This window comes from Solanum dulcamara, chromosome 1 (assembly GCF_947179165.1).
Source record: "Solanum dulcamara chromosome 1, daSolDulc1.2, whole genome shotgun sequence".
Lineage (NCBI taxonomy): Eukaryota > Viridiplantae > Streptophyta > Magnoliopsida > Solanales > Solanaceae > Solanum > Solanum dulcamara.
The window spans coordinates 37,584,457-37,601,761 of NC_077237.1; positions in this window are offsets into that span (position 1 = coordinate 37,584,457).

Sequence of the window (17,305 nt, forward strand, 5' to 3'; positions counted from 1 at the left end):
ACCACAAGGAACAACTTTATATAAAATAGACATGGGATAACCCTTATAGACCTTTTTTAGCAACAATCAACTCAACAACGGAGGTAGACACCAAATGGGTCTCTATTAACATTTTGGGTAACACATCAAACATATTATCAAGGAATGGAGTAACAAATGAAAAATTGGCACCCAAATCTAATAATGCATACACATCAAAAGCAAAGACTTTTAACATACCGATAAAAACATCAGGTGTTTCCTTAACCTCTTGTCTCCCATGCAAGGCATAATAGCGGTTGGTGCGTTGGCCACTTCCTTGAGCTTGTTGACCATAAGCAATTCGGACTTAAGGCCTACCACCACCACCTCTACGATCTCTATCATGGTGGCTCGGTTGACCATATTTGAAGCATGTATTGGAGCCGGCTAAGCATTCCTCTTTGTGAGACCTCCCACACTTTCTTGCAAGCGGAGAAAGCTTGAACACCAGTATTCTCCCTTGGAACCATCGGATTAGCACCCTTGTCCTTGTTGAATCTTAGAGGAGAAATATTGGTGGAACTTTGTCCCACAAATCATTTCCCACTTTGGCCCTTTCCACTACCACAATACTCGAACTTTTGATGGTTGAACCCTCCACCATCAACTGTAGCCTTCTTAAACCCTCTTGATCTCTCCCACAATTTCTCATCCTCAATTTGTTCTGCATATGTCATGAGTCGGGAGATTTTCATCTCTTTGATCAATATGTCCATCTTGCACTCTTTGGATACCAAACTAGAAACACCGGAGATAAACTTTCTCATCCTTGCCCTTGGGTCGGAGACCATGAAAGGAGCATACTTAGACAATTTGGTGAACTTGAGGGCATACTCCCTCACACTCATACTCTCTTGGCGAAGGTTAATGAACTCTTCCATCTTTGCATCCCTTAGCTCCAAAGGAAAGAAGCGATCAAGAAAGGTACCCTTGAACGTTTCCCATTTTATGGGTACTATATCTTCATCCCTCTCAACCACTCATTGTTGCGCCTTTGAGTTAATAGGACACTAGCTCGGTATTCTCATTTGGAGGGACTCCCATGATAGCCATAATTTGGTAAACTTCCTCAATGAAATCCATGGGGTACTCATCTGCCTTAGACCCATCAAACTCAGGCGAATTCATTCTTTTGAAGTCCCAAATCCTAGAAACTAGAGTAGGCACTTGAGGAGGAGGAGGAACAATGCCTTGGTTAGTTTTCTTGGCTATGGATTGGGCCAACAAAGTGATGATGTTTTGAAATTCTGCATGTGTAACTCCCTTCACATGATGTGGAGCTTCAAGAATTGGAGGAGCTTAGTCCTCATCTTCAACCCTTGCTCTAGATATAGGTATTCTTCTTAGAGGCATGATCTAGAAGTTATTAAAGTGATTGGTTAGTTAGAGGAAGTATTAGGAAACCCCTAGGGCATGACATGAATCATGAAAGAAGGGAAAAGCTTTACTAAACATCCCATAGTCTCCTATTCATAGTTGTGGAATGCGTCACAACCATGAACAAGACCCTATTCAATTGGGTATGTTTGACTCCGAGGACCACTCAAAACCTAGAGCTCTGATACCAAGTTTTTCATGACCTAAGCCTAAAGTCTAAATGCGACATAGTGAATAAGACATACAAAGGAACCTCACCCAAGCCTCTTATCATCCATTTAGCTTTTCATAGTTAATGCCATTCAATAATAAGTGGAAATAAACAGGGGTAGAGGGACTAAGGCCTATAATAAGAGTCAATAACAACCTCAAATCATCATCCATTTGTCCAACAATACCTCTATATCTTTAGACTCAGTGGGGTCTAAGGCATGTCCCTAGCTTACCCTCAATGAAATAGAAATAAGTACCATGAAGTGTATCCAAAAGTCTTTACATCACATAAGCTATAAAAGGAAGGGATATTGTTCTCGAAATATGGGAACTCACTAATATAGTAGCCTTCAATGAATCCAACTAGCCACGTGAAGGTGAATATGGAGAAACTCTAGTCCCTACATGGTGATATCATGTAGGCAAATAATTATGTGTTTGTACTTTGAATGTACTAAGTATGTAGGCATGCAATTCAATGAAACGTTAAAGCATTATGAGGTAAAGTACATAAGTAGATGCATGCATAAGAAATTAATAAGAATAACACTTTAAACATTCATTTTGAGGGAAGATAACTACAACCGACATTTAAGACCAAGCGATCTATTACATGGAATCAACATAACCTCCTACATTAGCACAGGGAGACTACTTGCCAGGTAGAGCTCCGTCAAACTTCATTTATTTCTTTAACACTTAGGGCTATTTGTGGATCCACTAGCCTAAGTCTACAAGGGCTCCTATGTTGGCACATAGTTAATGGGACAAGGGATTTCTTCTAGGATTTCCTTACCGAATCCCACCTCGATGCCTCATTCGGTGCTAAGTCAATCCCACAAAATAGTTTAATATAACATAAGAACGTAGCCATTTACATAGTTTTAGATCATCAAAACATCATTCAATAGAATAGCTCATTAAAACTCTTATTTGATTCACATAAGTGAGAATTGGCCTTTCACAAGTAGAATCCATCATTTCATCATTCTTTCATTTTATAAGACTCCTTTCGATCATAGACATTTTCTTTCATAAATATTTATTTTGGAGTCAAAGCTTTCAATTCAAACTTTATTGAAAATATAGTAAAATTAGGTGGAATATATGAGAGTAATGGACTGCATCAATTAAGACATCTTTAAAACAACCCACCAATACACTTTAAAACCTTTTTTTATTCTTTCATATAGGACTTTTGATAAATAAACCATTCCATGAATTAAGAGTCAATATAGTTTAATATAGATAAATAGACTTTAAATATTCACGAGTCTATATATTTGAAATCATAATATGAAAATTGATAAAATCCATAATTTAAAATGAGCTATTAGGTTTAGAAAAATACTTGAGCTCTGTGGGTGGAAGAACCTATGAATGAGACCCACATACCTTGGGGAATAAAGCCCTAATGCAGCTTTGAAGTGGAGGCTTGAAGACTTTGAGATGGAACCCTAGACTTTGCTTGGGATGAAGGAGACTTTGGGAGGAGCTTTGGGAGATGAGGATTTTGTGAATTTGGGACTAAGCATGATAATGAGGGGTGTAGGATAGCTTAGGTCCTTAGATAGGGTCAATTCAGTATCCAAAATGACTTCACTTTAATGTTAAAACATGGAAAAAGTTCAAAACACCCCTCTTTAAAACTGGTCGGAACTGAACCTACGACTCATCCTTACAACTCGGAAGACTTGCTATGAGTCATATAAAGGACCCGTACTGCAGGGTATGAGAAAGACCCTGAGAACTAACCCTCAAGAATTCCTCTACAACTCATCTCTATAAGTCGTAGACTCTTCTATGAATTAAAAGGGACTCGTTCTTACAACTAATAAGACTTTCTACGAGCCGTAGAGAGGACTCATCCTATAGGGTTTGAGAAAGACCCTGAGAACTGACCCTCACGATGTCCTCTATGACTCGTCTTTATGAGTCATCGACTCTTCTATAAATTATAGAAGGGACTCATCCTGTAGGGTCTGAGATACCCTGAGGACTAAGTCTGTGATATTTCTTGATGAGTCATTTCTACGACTCGTCGTCTCTTCTACGAGTCGTAACATGGACTCTAGACCCACTCCTTCCCTTAGGTAAATTGACAACCTCAACCTCAGTCTTACGAGTCACTCCTACGACTCATAGGAGTTTCTACGACTCATAGACTGAGTCATAGAACCCGATTCTAGTACATTTACAAGAAATTTGCCTTCGTCTTGACTTTTCAACTTACGGGTCTCACATTTACCTTCGAACCTAGACCTTTCTGAAATAACTTCTAAAATTAAGTAGTGAATTGAGCACCTCTATCTGAGATGATAGACAAAGGAACTCCATGACTATCTTAGATGGTGGCATAGCAACTGGAAATTGTAAGGTCTGTCTAAGAGTCCTTTTTACAGGTCGTGGACCCTTCTATGGATCGTGGAAATGAGCCTGAGGATTGGGCTTAGGACCTCCTTTACGGATGCTTCCTACGGTCAGGCCGTAGAAGCCATCAGTAGAAGTACCTCAACAACTTGAAAATTTTACTAAGTTTGAATGGGGTCTATGAGCCCCCTTACGACTCGTGGATCCTTCTATGGGTCGTATCCCACTGAACGATGCTTTTTTCTTACTTTCTGTTGGCTCTTCAAGACTGATCTAAGTTAAAATATTTTGGGGTGTTACAATATCTCCTCCTTGGGATCATTCATCCTTGAATGATTACCGAGTAAGAACTTACACAAGGCACGAACGCACTGAAAGAATTGAAATACTCAAACACTCAAAAAGGCATTAAATTTGAGATAGAAAAAGGAGTATTACCTTAAACATCAACACTAGGAGGAACGAATAGATGAGGGTACCTAATTTTTATATCTTTTTCGGCTTCCTACGTAGCCTTTTCAACAAACTAATTTCTCTATAAAAGTTTGACTAAAGTGACTTCTATGGTCCTCAACTTGCGAACTTGACGATCAAGAATTCATACCGGAATCTCCTTAGAAGAAAAGTTATCCTTCACACCAATGCTTTTCTGTAGGAACAATGAGAGAAGGATCTCCTAAGCACTTTTTAAGCATAGAAATATGAAACACTTGATGAACGGCAGCTAACTCTGAATGTATCTCCAACTCATAAGCTACATTAACAACTCTTTTAATAATCTGGTAAGGACCAATGTAACGGGGACTAAGCTTTTTTTTCTTCTCAAATCTCATAACACCCTTCATGGGTGAAACCTTTAGGTATATCCAAATCTTTAAGTATATAAACTTCTACTAAAAGCCCTCATAAGCTGACCGGTAATCTTCATCCCTAGTACGCTCGGTTCTAAGTATTACTCCCATGCAAAACATATATAAACTGATACAGTAATCATCTGATAATACTGTATTTCTGATAATCTGATAGACATAGAGTATCTCCTAAATCATGAAGTAAACTGAACATAACTGAGAGATACTTTATTCGAAAGAATTAAAATCATGATAACCGATAAATACTGAAAGATGCTTTGTCTAAAAACATATAAATTCATGAAAATATGATAATAGTGGACATGCACTTGAAATCAAATAATTCTAAATCATGAAAACACTTGTATGTAATGGATTCATTAAAATATCCTTGAAAACATTGAATTATAATCAATTCATGAATAATAAGATCAATCATGAAGAAGAAATCGAAATTTAATAAAAATCCATGAGAAATCATGAAACCCTAGAATTGAGAACTCATAGCTTGAAGAAATTAGGGCTTCTTGGTACTCAATAGGTGAATAGAGAGACCCATTGATGAAGTTATCATATACCTTGAATGAAACCCTAGCTAAATTTGGGGAAGAAGACTTGAAGATTGAAACCTTTTATCTCGTCTTGAGAGAGAAGAAACTTTGATTTGAGAGAATAAGGAGTGAATGAAAGTTAGGGGACTTAGGGAATAGTTAAACTCTCCTAAATAAGTCCAAAATGACATAGTATAGGAATTAAAAGAGTGGAAAAAGACCAAAATGATCTTCATTAAAACTGTCGGAGGTCATCTACGGATGCCCTCCACGGACCATAAAACCATCTATGGACTGTGAAAAGGTCCGTAGTAGGCAAAGGGAATTCTTCTGAGTTTTTGAGTTAAACTCTACGGACCATTCTACGGTTCGTATAAATCAATACGGCTCGTACAAAAGCGCATAAATGCTAAGTTGCCTAAGTTATGAAGTTTCATTGTACGGATCAATAAACGGTCCGTAAAAAGTTCTACGACCCATCCTGTTCGTCTGTAAAAGACAGGGATTTCTTTGAATTTATGAGGTTTCAGTACTTCAGTATACGGACCAATCCACAGTCCATAAATCCTTCCACTAATCGTAACACCCTTCGTCCTATTCAAGAAATTTTCTCAAGTTGCTGAAGATGGTCTATGACCAAGTCTACTGTCCGTGAAAGATTATACGGACCTTAAAACCTCTCGTAAACTTCAAATCCAATATTCTAACTTCTGAAGTCCAATCCACTGGTCGTATTTATGGTTGGTGAAACTTTGTACGGACAGTACATGACTCTCGTAAAAGCCTTTTTCTGCAGACTTTAACAATTTTTTCTGCATTTTCTGAACCCCTTTCTAATCTGATCTAAGCAAGGAACTTTTCAGGTATTACAATAATTTATTAAGATATTTAGAAACTTTTTGTGGTAGAAATTGTCATTAGAACTAAAAGATTAACTTTTTTCTATGATAGTCAAATTATTGGTTTGTCATGTTTTTGTTTAGTTAAAGTGAATTTAATTTAATTTAATGATAAATTAAATAATTTAATTTGAACTAAGCAACTTATTAAATTAAATATTTTAAAAAAAAAAATTGTGCTCATATGCCTTGGGTAGATTCTGGTGAAACCCAAATTGGTTAACCTGTTTAGAGTCCACTCGAATAATTTCCCGTCGTGAAAAATGTTAATTTATCCAACAGTTGTAATATTATAATTAGAGGCAAAATTATAATTTTTATATAGAAATGTTAAAATATAAAGAGTAAATTCGAAGAAAGCCAAAAAAATGTCAACATGTAATATATATAATAATATATATAAATAACACAATATTTTTACCTAGCTACACAATGTAATTTTCTGATGAAGTGGTGTCAATATATATGTGGTTCCGCCATTGGTTATAACATATTTCCTAAGGTTTAAATTTTAGTTTCTGATAATTTTCTCCTTTAGAATTAAATTAGTAATTAAAATCTTTTTATTTTCAAAAGAGGAAAAAATAGGTTTTTTTCTTTTCTCTATAATATTCGATAACTAGATGTTGTGACATAGTTTTATTGGTAAAGAGTTTTTTTTAATGCTCCTTTTTTCCTCATTTTCAAGTCAATTCAAATTATATATGAAATTATGAATATGGTTAAATAATTATTATTATTTGTAAATTTCATGTAATAAATTTGGCAATTACAATATACAATAATGCTCTATCAAATAGCAAGTTATTTTTCCTATTTTTAATGTGTAACAAATTTGAAAGTTATGATACTTTATATTAATATAGTAGTTATAATTATTTGAAATGTATATAGTCTAGAATTGGCCCTTGTGGTCGGTCCTTTCCCGGACCCTGCGCATAGCAGAAGTTTTAGTGCACCGGAGTGCCCTTTTTTTAATAATAATGATAATGCATGCATAGCAGAGGAGATAACTCCTTATTAGAGCTTGTTGTGGAAACAATTACTGAAATTGGATGGAGGTACGTACCTACTCATTAATTTACTACCTATACATAACTGAACAAGTATATGTCAACCTCAAAGAGTTATATTGGGTTCTTTGAGGACCTCTTAGTTATACTCTACTCTTTCTGTAGGCATTTTCCCCTTTAGAGCTCTCAATGTTACAATATAGTCCTGAAATTATGTTAACCGACCATACAAAAAGAAGAAACGTCTATCACAATCCGGTGCCCGCTCAAAAGAATCTAACTACATGGAGATTTGAACACGCATACTCATCTATAACTAGTAGCCCATATTTTGGTAATCCGCACATATTATAATGGATTGTATGAGTGATTTTTTAGATGAGTAAAATATGGGTTTAAACCCATAAAAATATGGGTATTTATGGGTAAAATATGGGTAAACTATATGCCGGTCAAATGGTTAAGCTTCCAACTTTTATTCGTTCAAAATTCATAATATAATCAAAAACGTTGTAATTTCTCCTCCTTTTTATGTTCTTCATTAAAATTAATTAATTATTCTCCTTTATAATTTTTTTAAAAATAATAATAATAATAATAATAAATAAAAAATTGAAAAGGTGAATATTATGAAAAAAAAATTGAAAAGATAAAGTCTTTGGCCCTCAGAGTCGGATATCGGTTCGAAAGTCGAGTTCTGAATCTAGAATCGAGATCGAGTCTCAAATCAAGTATCGAGATTGAATTTCAGATTTATCATTGACGTCGGATGTCGAGGTCAAATCTCGATTTGAAAGTTGGGTCCAGAATCAGGTGTCGGGATCAGATCCTATATCGAATGTCAGCGTTGAATCCTGATTCAAAAGTCGGGTCCCAATTCAAATTCCGGATCGGGGTCAAATTCCCGATTGGATGTCAGGATTGAATCGTAAATCAGTCATCAAGGTTGTGTATCGGTGTGGGGATTAGTTCGGTTCCAGTTTCAATATTGGATTTCAGATCAAAAGTCGAGGTTAGATCCCAGATCAGGTATCGAATTTTAATTTTGGATCGATCGTCGAGATCAGGTGATAGATTCTAATTCTAATTTGAAAGTTGGGTGTTGGGGTTGGCACCCAATTTAGGTATTGGGATCGAATTTCAATTCAGATGTCAGGTCCCGAGTCGATGGTCGGATCTCGAGTCGAGGGTCGGATCCCGAGTTGAAAGTCTGGGTTTGGGTCTCAATTTAAAAGTCGGATTCTGGGTCTGATTCGGAGTTGGGTCACGATTTATAAATCGGGTCCCGCATCGGTGTCGAATTTAATTTTATGATACAATAAAATTAAATAAAATATTTTCATCATTTTTCATCTGTAAAATGACTAAAATATTTTTTCCATATTAAATTTTACCCAACTCATTTTTACCCATATAAAATATGAACGAGTTGAATTATTACCCATTTTATGTTAATCCATTTTCAACTCATTCAAATTTGACACAAACCCGCTCATTTACCACCACTATCTATAACTATAAGATAGGTAAAACATAACTGAGCATATTCCCTTGTCACTCAGTGGTAACATAGTATTTGGGGAGGTTCTACAGACCTTAACCTTCGTCTCAATAAAAGAAACATTATTATTGTGTTTCTAATACTAGCAGTACTAGAAAATATCTGGAACCAAAAACATAATATAAGCCCTTTCAATCTTATTGATCCTCCTTATACTTGGAGAGAAGCAAATAACCCATCGATTCTTTTAGAGAAAAGAAGTAAAGTGACACTTAAAGTTGTCCCGAGTTTTTAAAAAGACATCTTAACTATACAGATCTTATTACCCCTTAAATAATTTTTGAATTGATATTATTACTTTTTTTTCATCTGGCATAGAGAGTGTATGCACTCTCTTAAAGAGCGTGAGAAACCAAAATTAATGAATATAATTTTATTTTTACAAGTATTTTGTTATAAAATATATTTTCTTATTTTTTTTATTATTTTAACTTTTTTTCCTTATTATTTTTTCTATTTCTTTCTTCTTTATTCTTCAAAAATTCATTGTCATCTCCATTAGAACTCCTCACTTTCAATGTCACTATTTTTATCACAACTCCACCCTCCTTCTTTTACTACTATTAGTTTAACTCTCTTCAATTTTAAAACTTTATCTAAATATTTTTTTACATTTCGAACAATTTAATAAACCCATTAGATTCAAGATGATTAGGACATATCATTTAGCTTTTTCATCCGAATTTCAATCAAGTTTCTTTCAATTTTTGGGGATTCATTGATTCTTTCAAAATTACATTTCTAATTTTGAAGTTATATGTAAAGGAAATAAATTAATTGATGATACTTTCAAAATTTTGAATTTGCTTAGAACAATAATTAGTTTTGTTATCAATAACTCAACAAAGTTTAGAAATAGTATGATTTAAAAAATAAAAAAAAATGAAAATGAGGGGTGGGGGGGAGGTGAGGGTGGGAGATGAAGAAGAAGGAAGAAAGAAATAAATTAGGGCTTGAACATGGCGTGGGTGGGGTGGAAGTAGGAGGTGAAGTGGAATTTAAGGTAAATTTAATATTAAAGTAAAAAAAATAAGTCAAAAAGTAAGGGAGAGAAAAAAATAAAAAAAAATTAAAATGAAAAAAAACTTATATTTTAAATTAAATTAACACATGTCACATAATGATTAGTGTGTGATGACACTTGCTTTTTAAAATTTGGGATTGGTTAAGAAACAACAACATACCCAGTAAAATCCCACAAAGTGGAGTCTGTGGAGGGTAGACTGTAATATACTCATGTCCCTTATCACCCTAATATACACCATTAGGACACCTTTCGCCTCCAAAAACCTCAAAAGGACCTACCTCAGAACTTTCTCATAAGCCTTCTCCAGATCAATGAACACCATATGTAGGTCCCTTTTCCTTTCTCTATATTTCTCCACGAGTCTCCGCACAAGATGGATTGCTTCAGTAGTCGATCTCCCTGGCATGAATCCATATTGATTCTCAGAAATAGACACCCCTCTCCTCACCCTCCTCTCCACCACTCTCTCCCAGACTTTCATAGTGTGGCTTAGCAATTTGATACCCCTGTAATTTTTGTAGTTTTGGATATCACCTTTGTTCTTGTACAACGGGACCATTGTGCTCCATCTTCATTCGTTAGGCATTTTAGTTGTCTTAAAAATAGCACTAAACCACCTAGTCAACCACTCAATTCCCGCCTTGTTAGTGCTCTTCCAAAATTCCACCGGAATTTCATCGGTACCGATCGCTCATCCCCTGCTCATCCTACTAACAACATGCCTAACCTCCTCAACCTTAAAATCTACAGTACCCAAAATCCCGAAGACTTTCAGAGTGCGCTAGTTCACCCAACACAATGTCTCTGTCCCCTTCTTTGTTGAAGAGTTTGTGGAAGTATGTTTGCCTCCTTTGCTTAATTGCGGTCTCGTCCACCAACACATTGCCTTCCTCATCCTTCATGCACTTCACTTGATCCAAGTCGCGATCTTTTCGTTCTCTAGCTTTCGCAAGCCTATACAATCTCTTATCCCCACCTTTGTCCACTAGCTCAACTTACAAGCGTTCAAATGATGTTGTCTTAGCAACTGTGACTGCCGACTTCGCTTATGTCTTTGTCGTCTTATACGTTTCCTTGAGCATACTCTTCTCATCCTCGTCCATGCACTCTATCTACTTAGTATAAGAAACCCTCTTAGTTTCCACTTTCCCTTGGACTTCTTCGCTCCACCGTCAATCTCCTTTTCGACCACATATGTTTCCTCTCGAAAACCCTAGAACCTCTTTTGTTCCTTCTCTAATGAAAGTAGCCGTTCTATCCCACATGTTGTTCACATCTCCTCTACTACTCTAAGCCCCCATACCAATCAACTTCTCCCCCAACTCTCGAGAGAGAGCGGGGGTCAATCCACTCCATCTATTCTTCTTCTTTCTATCCCTATTAATCTCCAAGTACATCACCAAAAGCTTTGGCTGCATCGAAGTTCTCCTCTTTCTATCTCAACACAACCTCTGTTTAGATACAACTCAGAATGACCACGCATAACTAATCTTACAGGACAGGAAAAGATTGATATTCAAACAACTCTGTTGTCGCCGACACCGCTGTTGTCCGCCGCCGACGCCCTCTGCTTCAGAGTTCCGCATAATTTTTATTTTTTTCTCATATGCTAATTAGCTTTGGTGATTCACCAGATCTGAAAACGTCACCGGAGCTAAGGCTTATATCTCCGGATCCGTAACATACAACGACAGTGAAGCTTGAAGCTTCATTTGCTTTACTTTCTTGCTTGTTTCATTTTCTTTCTATAACTAATCTTACAGGACAGGAAAAGATTGATATTAGCTGTGCTAGCAGTTACTCCTTCTCTTCTGAAAAGCTGACGGAAATCGCGAAATTTCTGAGAGGTATATAGATCTGGATTCCCGGTGACGAACAACCGCTGCAACTCATCTCCGTACGCAGATATGAACAGTACTCCGACGGGAGCAGTATTTTCCGGCGGTAACCAGGTTCATTTCTACCGGAGTTGGTACCTCCGGTTCTTATATCTTTATATATCTAGTCTTTGTCCATATACTTGTCGTTACTTTTTGCCGACTTTAGACCCCCTAATAATTTATTAGTTCATACGCATTTTCGTGGCTTTGGATAGTGATGGTAGACTAGGGTCATGTTCTCGCTCATGGACGGGGACGAGGTAACGAGGAGTAAGTGGGTTAAAGGAGCGTCTAGACTGAGAATAGGTTCTTGGAACATTGGGACGTTAACGGGTAAATCCATAGAACTGTTAAAATTCTAAAGAAGAGGAAGATTAATATAGCCTGTGTCCAGGAGACAAAATGGGTAGGCTCTAAAGCTAAGGAGGTAGACGGGTATAAGCTTTGGTTTTCTGGTAAATCGAAGTAAAGGAATGGGGTAGGCATTTTAATAGACAGTGATTTAAGAGATCAGGTGGTGGAGGTTAGGAGAGTCAATGATAGGATGATGTCGATTAAAATGGTCGTTGAAGGGATCACGTTGAACGTTATTAGTGCCTATGCGCCGCAAGCGGGCTTACGCGAGGAGGATAAGAGGTGCTTTTGGGAGGATTTGGATGAGTTAGTGGTAGGCATACCACCTACTGAGAAGCTTTTCGTGGGAGGGGATTTCAATGGGCACATCGGGTCTATTTCAGGAGGGTATGATGATGTACATGGAGGCTTTGGCTTCGGGGACAAAAATAGAGGAGGAATCTCACTTCTGGATTTCGCAAGAGCTTTCGGGTTAGTGATAGCCAACTCGAGTTTCCCAAAGAAGGAGGACCACTTGGTAACCTTCCGTAGCTCAGTGGCTAAAACTCAGATAGATTTTTTACTCCTTAGGAAGGATGATAAAGCTTTGTGCAAAGACTGTAAGATCATCTCGATCGATAACCTTACAACCCGACATAAGCTCTTAGTGATGGATTTAGGGATTAAGACGACGAAGATGAGGAGGGTCGGGGAAGAACGACCTAGGATCAGATGGGGGAGTTTGACAACCGTTAGGGCCCTAGAGATGGGAGAGAAATTGAAGGATATGGGAGCCTGGGATAGTAGTGGAGAGGCGAACGGTATGTGGGATAGGACAGCTAGTTGTATTAGGGCTGTAGCAAGGGAAGTGTTAGGAGTCTCAACAGGCAGTCGTAGACGGCATCGAGGGGACTGGTGGTGGAATCAAGAAGTGCAAGGGAAAGTGGAAGCAAAGAAGCTGGCGTATGCTAAGTTGATGGAGAGCAGGGATGAGGTGGAGAAGTGGACGAATGGGGAACTGTATAAGATAGCGAGGAAGGAGGCGAAGTCGGCGGTTGCAACGGCAAAAACGGCAGCTTTTGAACGCCTTTATGCTGAACTAGAAGAGAAAGGCGGGGACAAGAAGTTATTCAGGCTAGCCAGGGCCCGGGAGAGAAGGGCACGCGATGTGGATCAAGTGAAGTGCATTAAAGACGAGCACGGAAAAGTACTGACAGAGGATACCCTTATCAAACAAAGATGGCAGTCTTACTTCCATAAACTTTTGAATGACAGTGAGGACACAGAAATTGTGTTGGGAGATTTGGAACATACAGGAAGGAGTCACGATATTGGGGGTTGTAGCAGTATTACGGTCGATGAGGTTAAAGGCGCTGTTCGTAGGATGCGCTGGGGAAGAGCGACCGGACCTGACGAGATCCCTGGAGAATTTTGGAAGAGTGCGGGCTCGGTAGGTTTGGAATGGCTGACTAGGTTATTTAATATCATCTTTACGACTGCAATGATGCCCATAGAATGGAGGTCGAGCATCATGATCCCTCTATACAAAAACAAGGGGGATAGCCAGAGTTGCGACAACTACAGAGGTATCAAGCTTCTAAGCCATACTATGAAAGTGTGGGAAAGAGTGGTGGAGATGAGGGTGAGGAGAGGCGTGTCTATTTCAGATAACCAGTTCGGATTTATGCCGGGACACTCAACTACGGAAGCCATCCATCTTATGAGGAGACTAATGGAGCAATATAGGGAGAGGAAGAGAGACTTGCATATGGTATTCATCGACTTAGAAAAGGCTTATGATAAAGTCCCTCGAGAGATACTATGGAGATGTTTGGAGGCTAAAGGTGTACCGGTAGCGTACATAAGGTTGATCAAGGACATGTACGAGGATGCCAAAACCAGGGTAAGGACAGTAGGAGGGAACTCAAAACACTTCCCGGTGGTGATGGGGTTGCATCAAGGATCAGCCTTGAGTCCGTTTCTATTTGCCTTGGTGATGGATGTATTGACGCGACAAATTCAAGGTGAGGTGCCATGGTGTATGCTTTTTGCGGACGACATAGTCCTCATCGATGATACTCGTAGCGGAGTTAACGCTAAGTTGGAAGATTGGAGACGCACCTTGGAGTCTAAAGGGTTTAAGCTGAGTAGGACCAAGACAGAGTACCTGGAGTGCCAGTTCAGTGAGACACCTCAGGAGGTTGGCGCGGAAGTTAGGCTTGGGGACCAAGCCATCCAAAAGAAAAGTAGTTTTAAGTACCTTGGTTCTATAATGCAAGGCAACGGGGAAATCGACGAGGATGTCACACATCATATTGGGGCAGGATGGAGGAAATGGAGGCTCGCCTCCGGTGTGTTGTGTGACAAGAAGGTGCCACCACTACTTAAGGGCAAGTTCTACAAAGTGGTGGTTAGACCAGCTATGTTATACGGGGCGGAGTGTTGGCCAGTTAAGGTCTCCCACGTGCAAAATATGAAAGTTGTCGAGATGAGAATGTTGAGATGGATGTGTGGGCATACTAGGAGTGATAGGATTAGAAATGAGGCTATTCGATACAAGGTAGGAGTGGCCTCGGTGGAAGAAAAGATGCGGGAGACGCGACTGAGATGGTTTGGGCATGTGAAGAGGAGAGTCCCAGATGCACCAGTGCGGAGATGTGAGAGGTTGGCCATGGATAGTTTCAGAAGAGGTAGGGGTAGGCCGAAGAAATACTGGGGAGAGGTGATCAGACAGGACTTGACGCATTTACGACTTACCGAGGACATGACCTTAGATAGGAGGGTGTGGAGGACACACATTAGGGTAGAAAGCTAGCACATAGTGGCATTTCTCCCCCTTAGCCGTAGGCGTATTAATGCACTATGATTCCTTGTACTTTGATTTATGGTATTTATGTTACTATCTAATAATACTTACTGCTTTTTGTGCTTTGATTATTTCATTATCTATTTATCTACTTTTAATACTCTTGTCTGACCTTTTTTTTTATGCTTCTAATGAGCCGAGGGTCTTTCGAAAATAGCCGTCCTACATTGGTAGGAGTCAGGTCTGCGTACACTTTACCCTCCCCAGACCCTACGATGTGGGATTGCACTGGGTTGTTATTGTTGTTGTTGTTGTTGTACATCACCAAAAGCCTATGTTGGGTTGTAAGATTCTCACTCGAAATAACCTTGCAGTTGAAACAAAGACCTTCATCACCCTTCCGTAGAAGTAGGTAATCAATCTGGGTTTTAGCTATGGTGCTACGAAAGGTAACCAAATGATTTTCCTACTTTGGAAAATATGAGTTAGAAATAACCAACTCAAAGGCTTTAGCAAAATCTAGAAGTGATTCTCCACCTCCATTCCTATCTCCAAAACCAAAGCCTCCATGAACATCATCGAACCCATTAGAGGTTGCACCGATGTGACCATTAAAATTTCCACCAATTAAAATCTTCTCAGTGTTCAGTAATACCTCTCACTACCTCCTCCAAATCCTCCCAAAAGAGCCTTTTGACCTCCTCGTCCAGGCCCACTTGAGGCGCATAAACACTAATAACGTTCACACTCAGCCCACCGACCACTAGCTTAATCATCATCATCCTATCATTGATTCTCTAACCTCCACCACACGCTCTCTAATCCCTGTCTAGTAAAATACCTACTCCATTTCTATCGTTCCAACCTCCTGAGTACCACAACTTAAATCTGTCTACATCCCGAACCTTGGTACCTATCCACCTTGTCTCCTGGACACAAGCTATATTAATCTTCCTCTTCTTGAGAATCTTCACTAGCTCTATGGACTTCCCCTATAGCAACCCTATGTTCCACGATCTCACTCTTACCTTAGGAGGGCCCGTACACCTGTTACTACTACTACCCCTCGCCCCCGGCCCCAATCGAAGACATGACCCTAGTCCACCATCAGTCACCAAATATGAAGTAAACTACAAAGGAATATACTACAGACAACTAGAACAAGTGAACCAATATACAAACACGAGGAATCAAGCACAATATGAAGTCACAAAAATCACGAGCAATTCAATAGACTCAACGAAAATAATATCAAAGGATATAGGACCAAAGAAAATCAATTTAGGTAAACTAAAAATACAAATAAAAATCAAGCAACCTACTTCTGTTTATATTTAATACCAATATTAATTACCTACTAATTTGGATACAAGCAATAACACACAACAAGAAATTGAATACAAGCAATAACACACAACAAGAAATAATTAATTTGCTGGTTGGAGTAACAATCAAGAACAATTACCTCAAACTTTAAAATATAGAAATAGAAATATACAAAGATGAAGGAGTAGAAATCATCGGGGTTATAGCGAGTTTCTTGAATGATTCATTAAAATTCTAGTAGGATTGGTGCGGAAATTGGTCGCCGGAATCTTGAATTGCAGTACCTGAATCTGTGCATCGTCGGAGGTCACCGAAAACCACTGGACGTCGCCAAAAATCAATAGATCTTGGTCATACATGAACAGATCCAGAGGTATTTGCGTTTGCCGGAAAATGAGAAAAAGGAAAAAAAAAAGAAAGGAAAAAAAAAGATTTCGCCGGACAGGGAACAACGAGATATTACAAGACAATATTCAAGTGATTGAACTTGTCACTTGGGATTGAAAAAAATAGTACAAACTAAAAAGAAAAAAATAGGACGCCAGCATAATTAAGGTGTCTTTTTGAAAATTTGAGACAACTTTATGTGTTACTTTATGTCTTTTCTCATTCTTTTACTCAATAAAATGGGATGGTTTGTTCATAAATACCAAGCAATCGATCATAGTCCCATTCAACTTCACTGTGGGGTTGGACTTCCATAAAATCTTACTTCAAGTTTGAGAATTAGGTGGCACGGCTTCAAAGACAGAATCAGGAATTCTTGACCTAACCTTATTATAGCTCTAAAATAAGTTCCTCAAAGAAAAATTGAAAGATTATAACTTTGCAACTTATGGCAATCTTGGAATGAAAAAGAATGATAGTCTTAATCAAATGAGTCAGTTTGACAATATCCAAGAACTAAGGTATCTCTCCAAAGATGAACTTCTCACTAAGGCTAATTTAGCTATAGAATTTGAAGAGTCTACACGGAAGCAAAGATTCAAGGTTCAATGGTCAAAACAAGGGGATAGGAATACAAAGTTCTTTCAACAAGTGACTAATGCTCACAAAAGGTTATACCATTGATTGCCT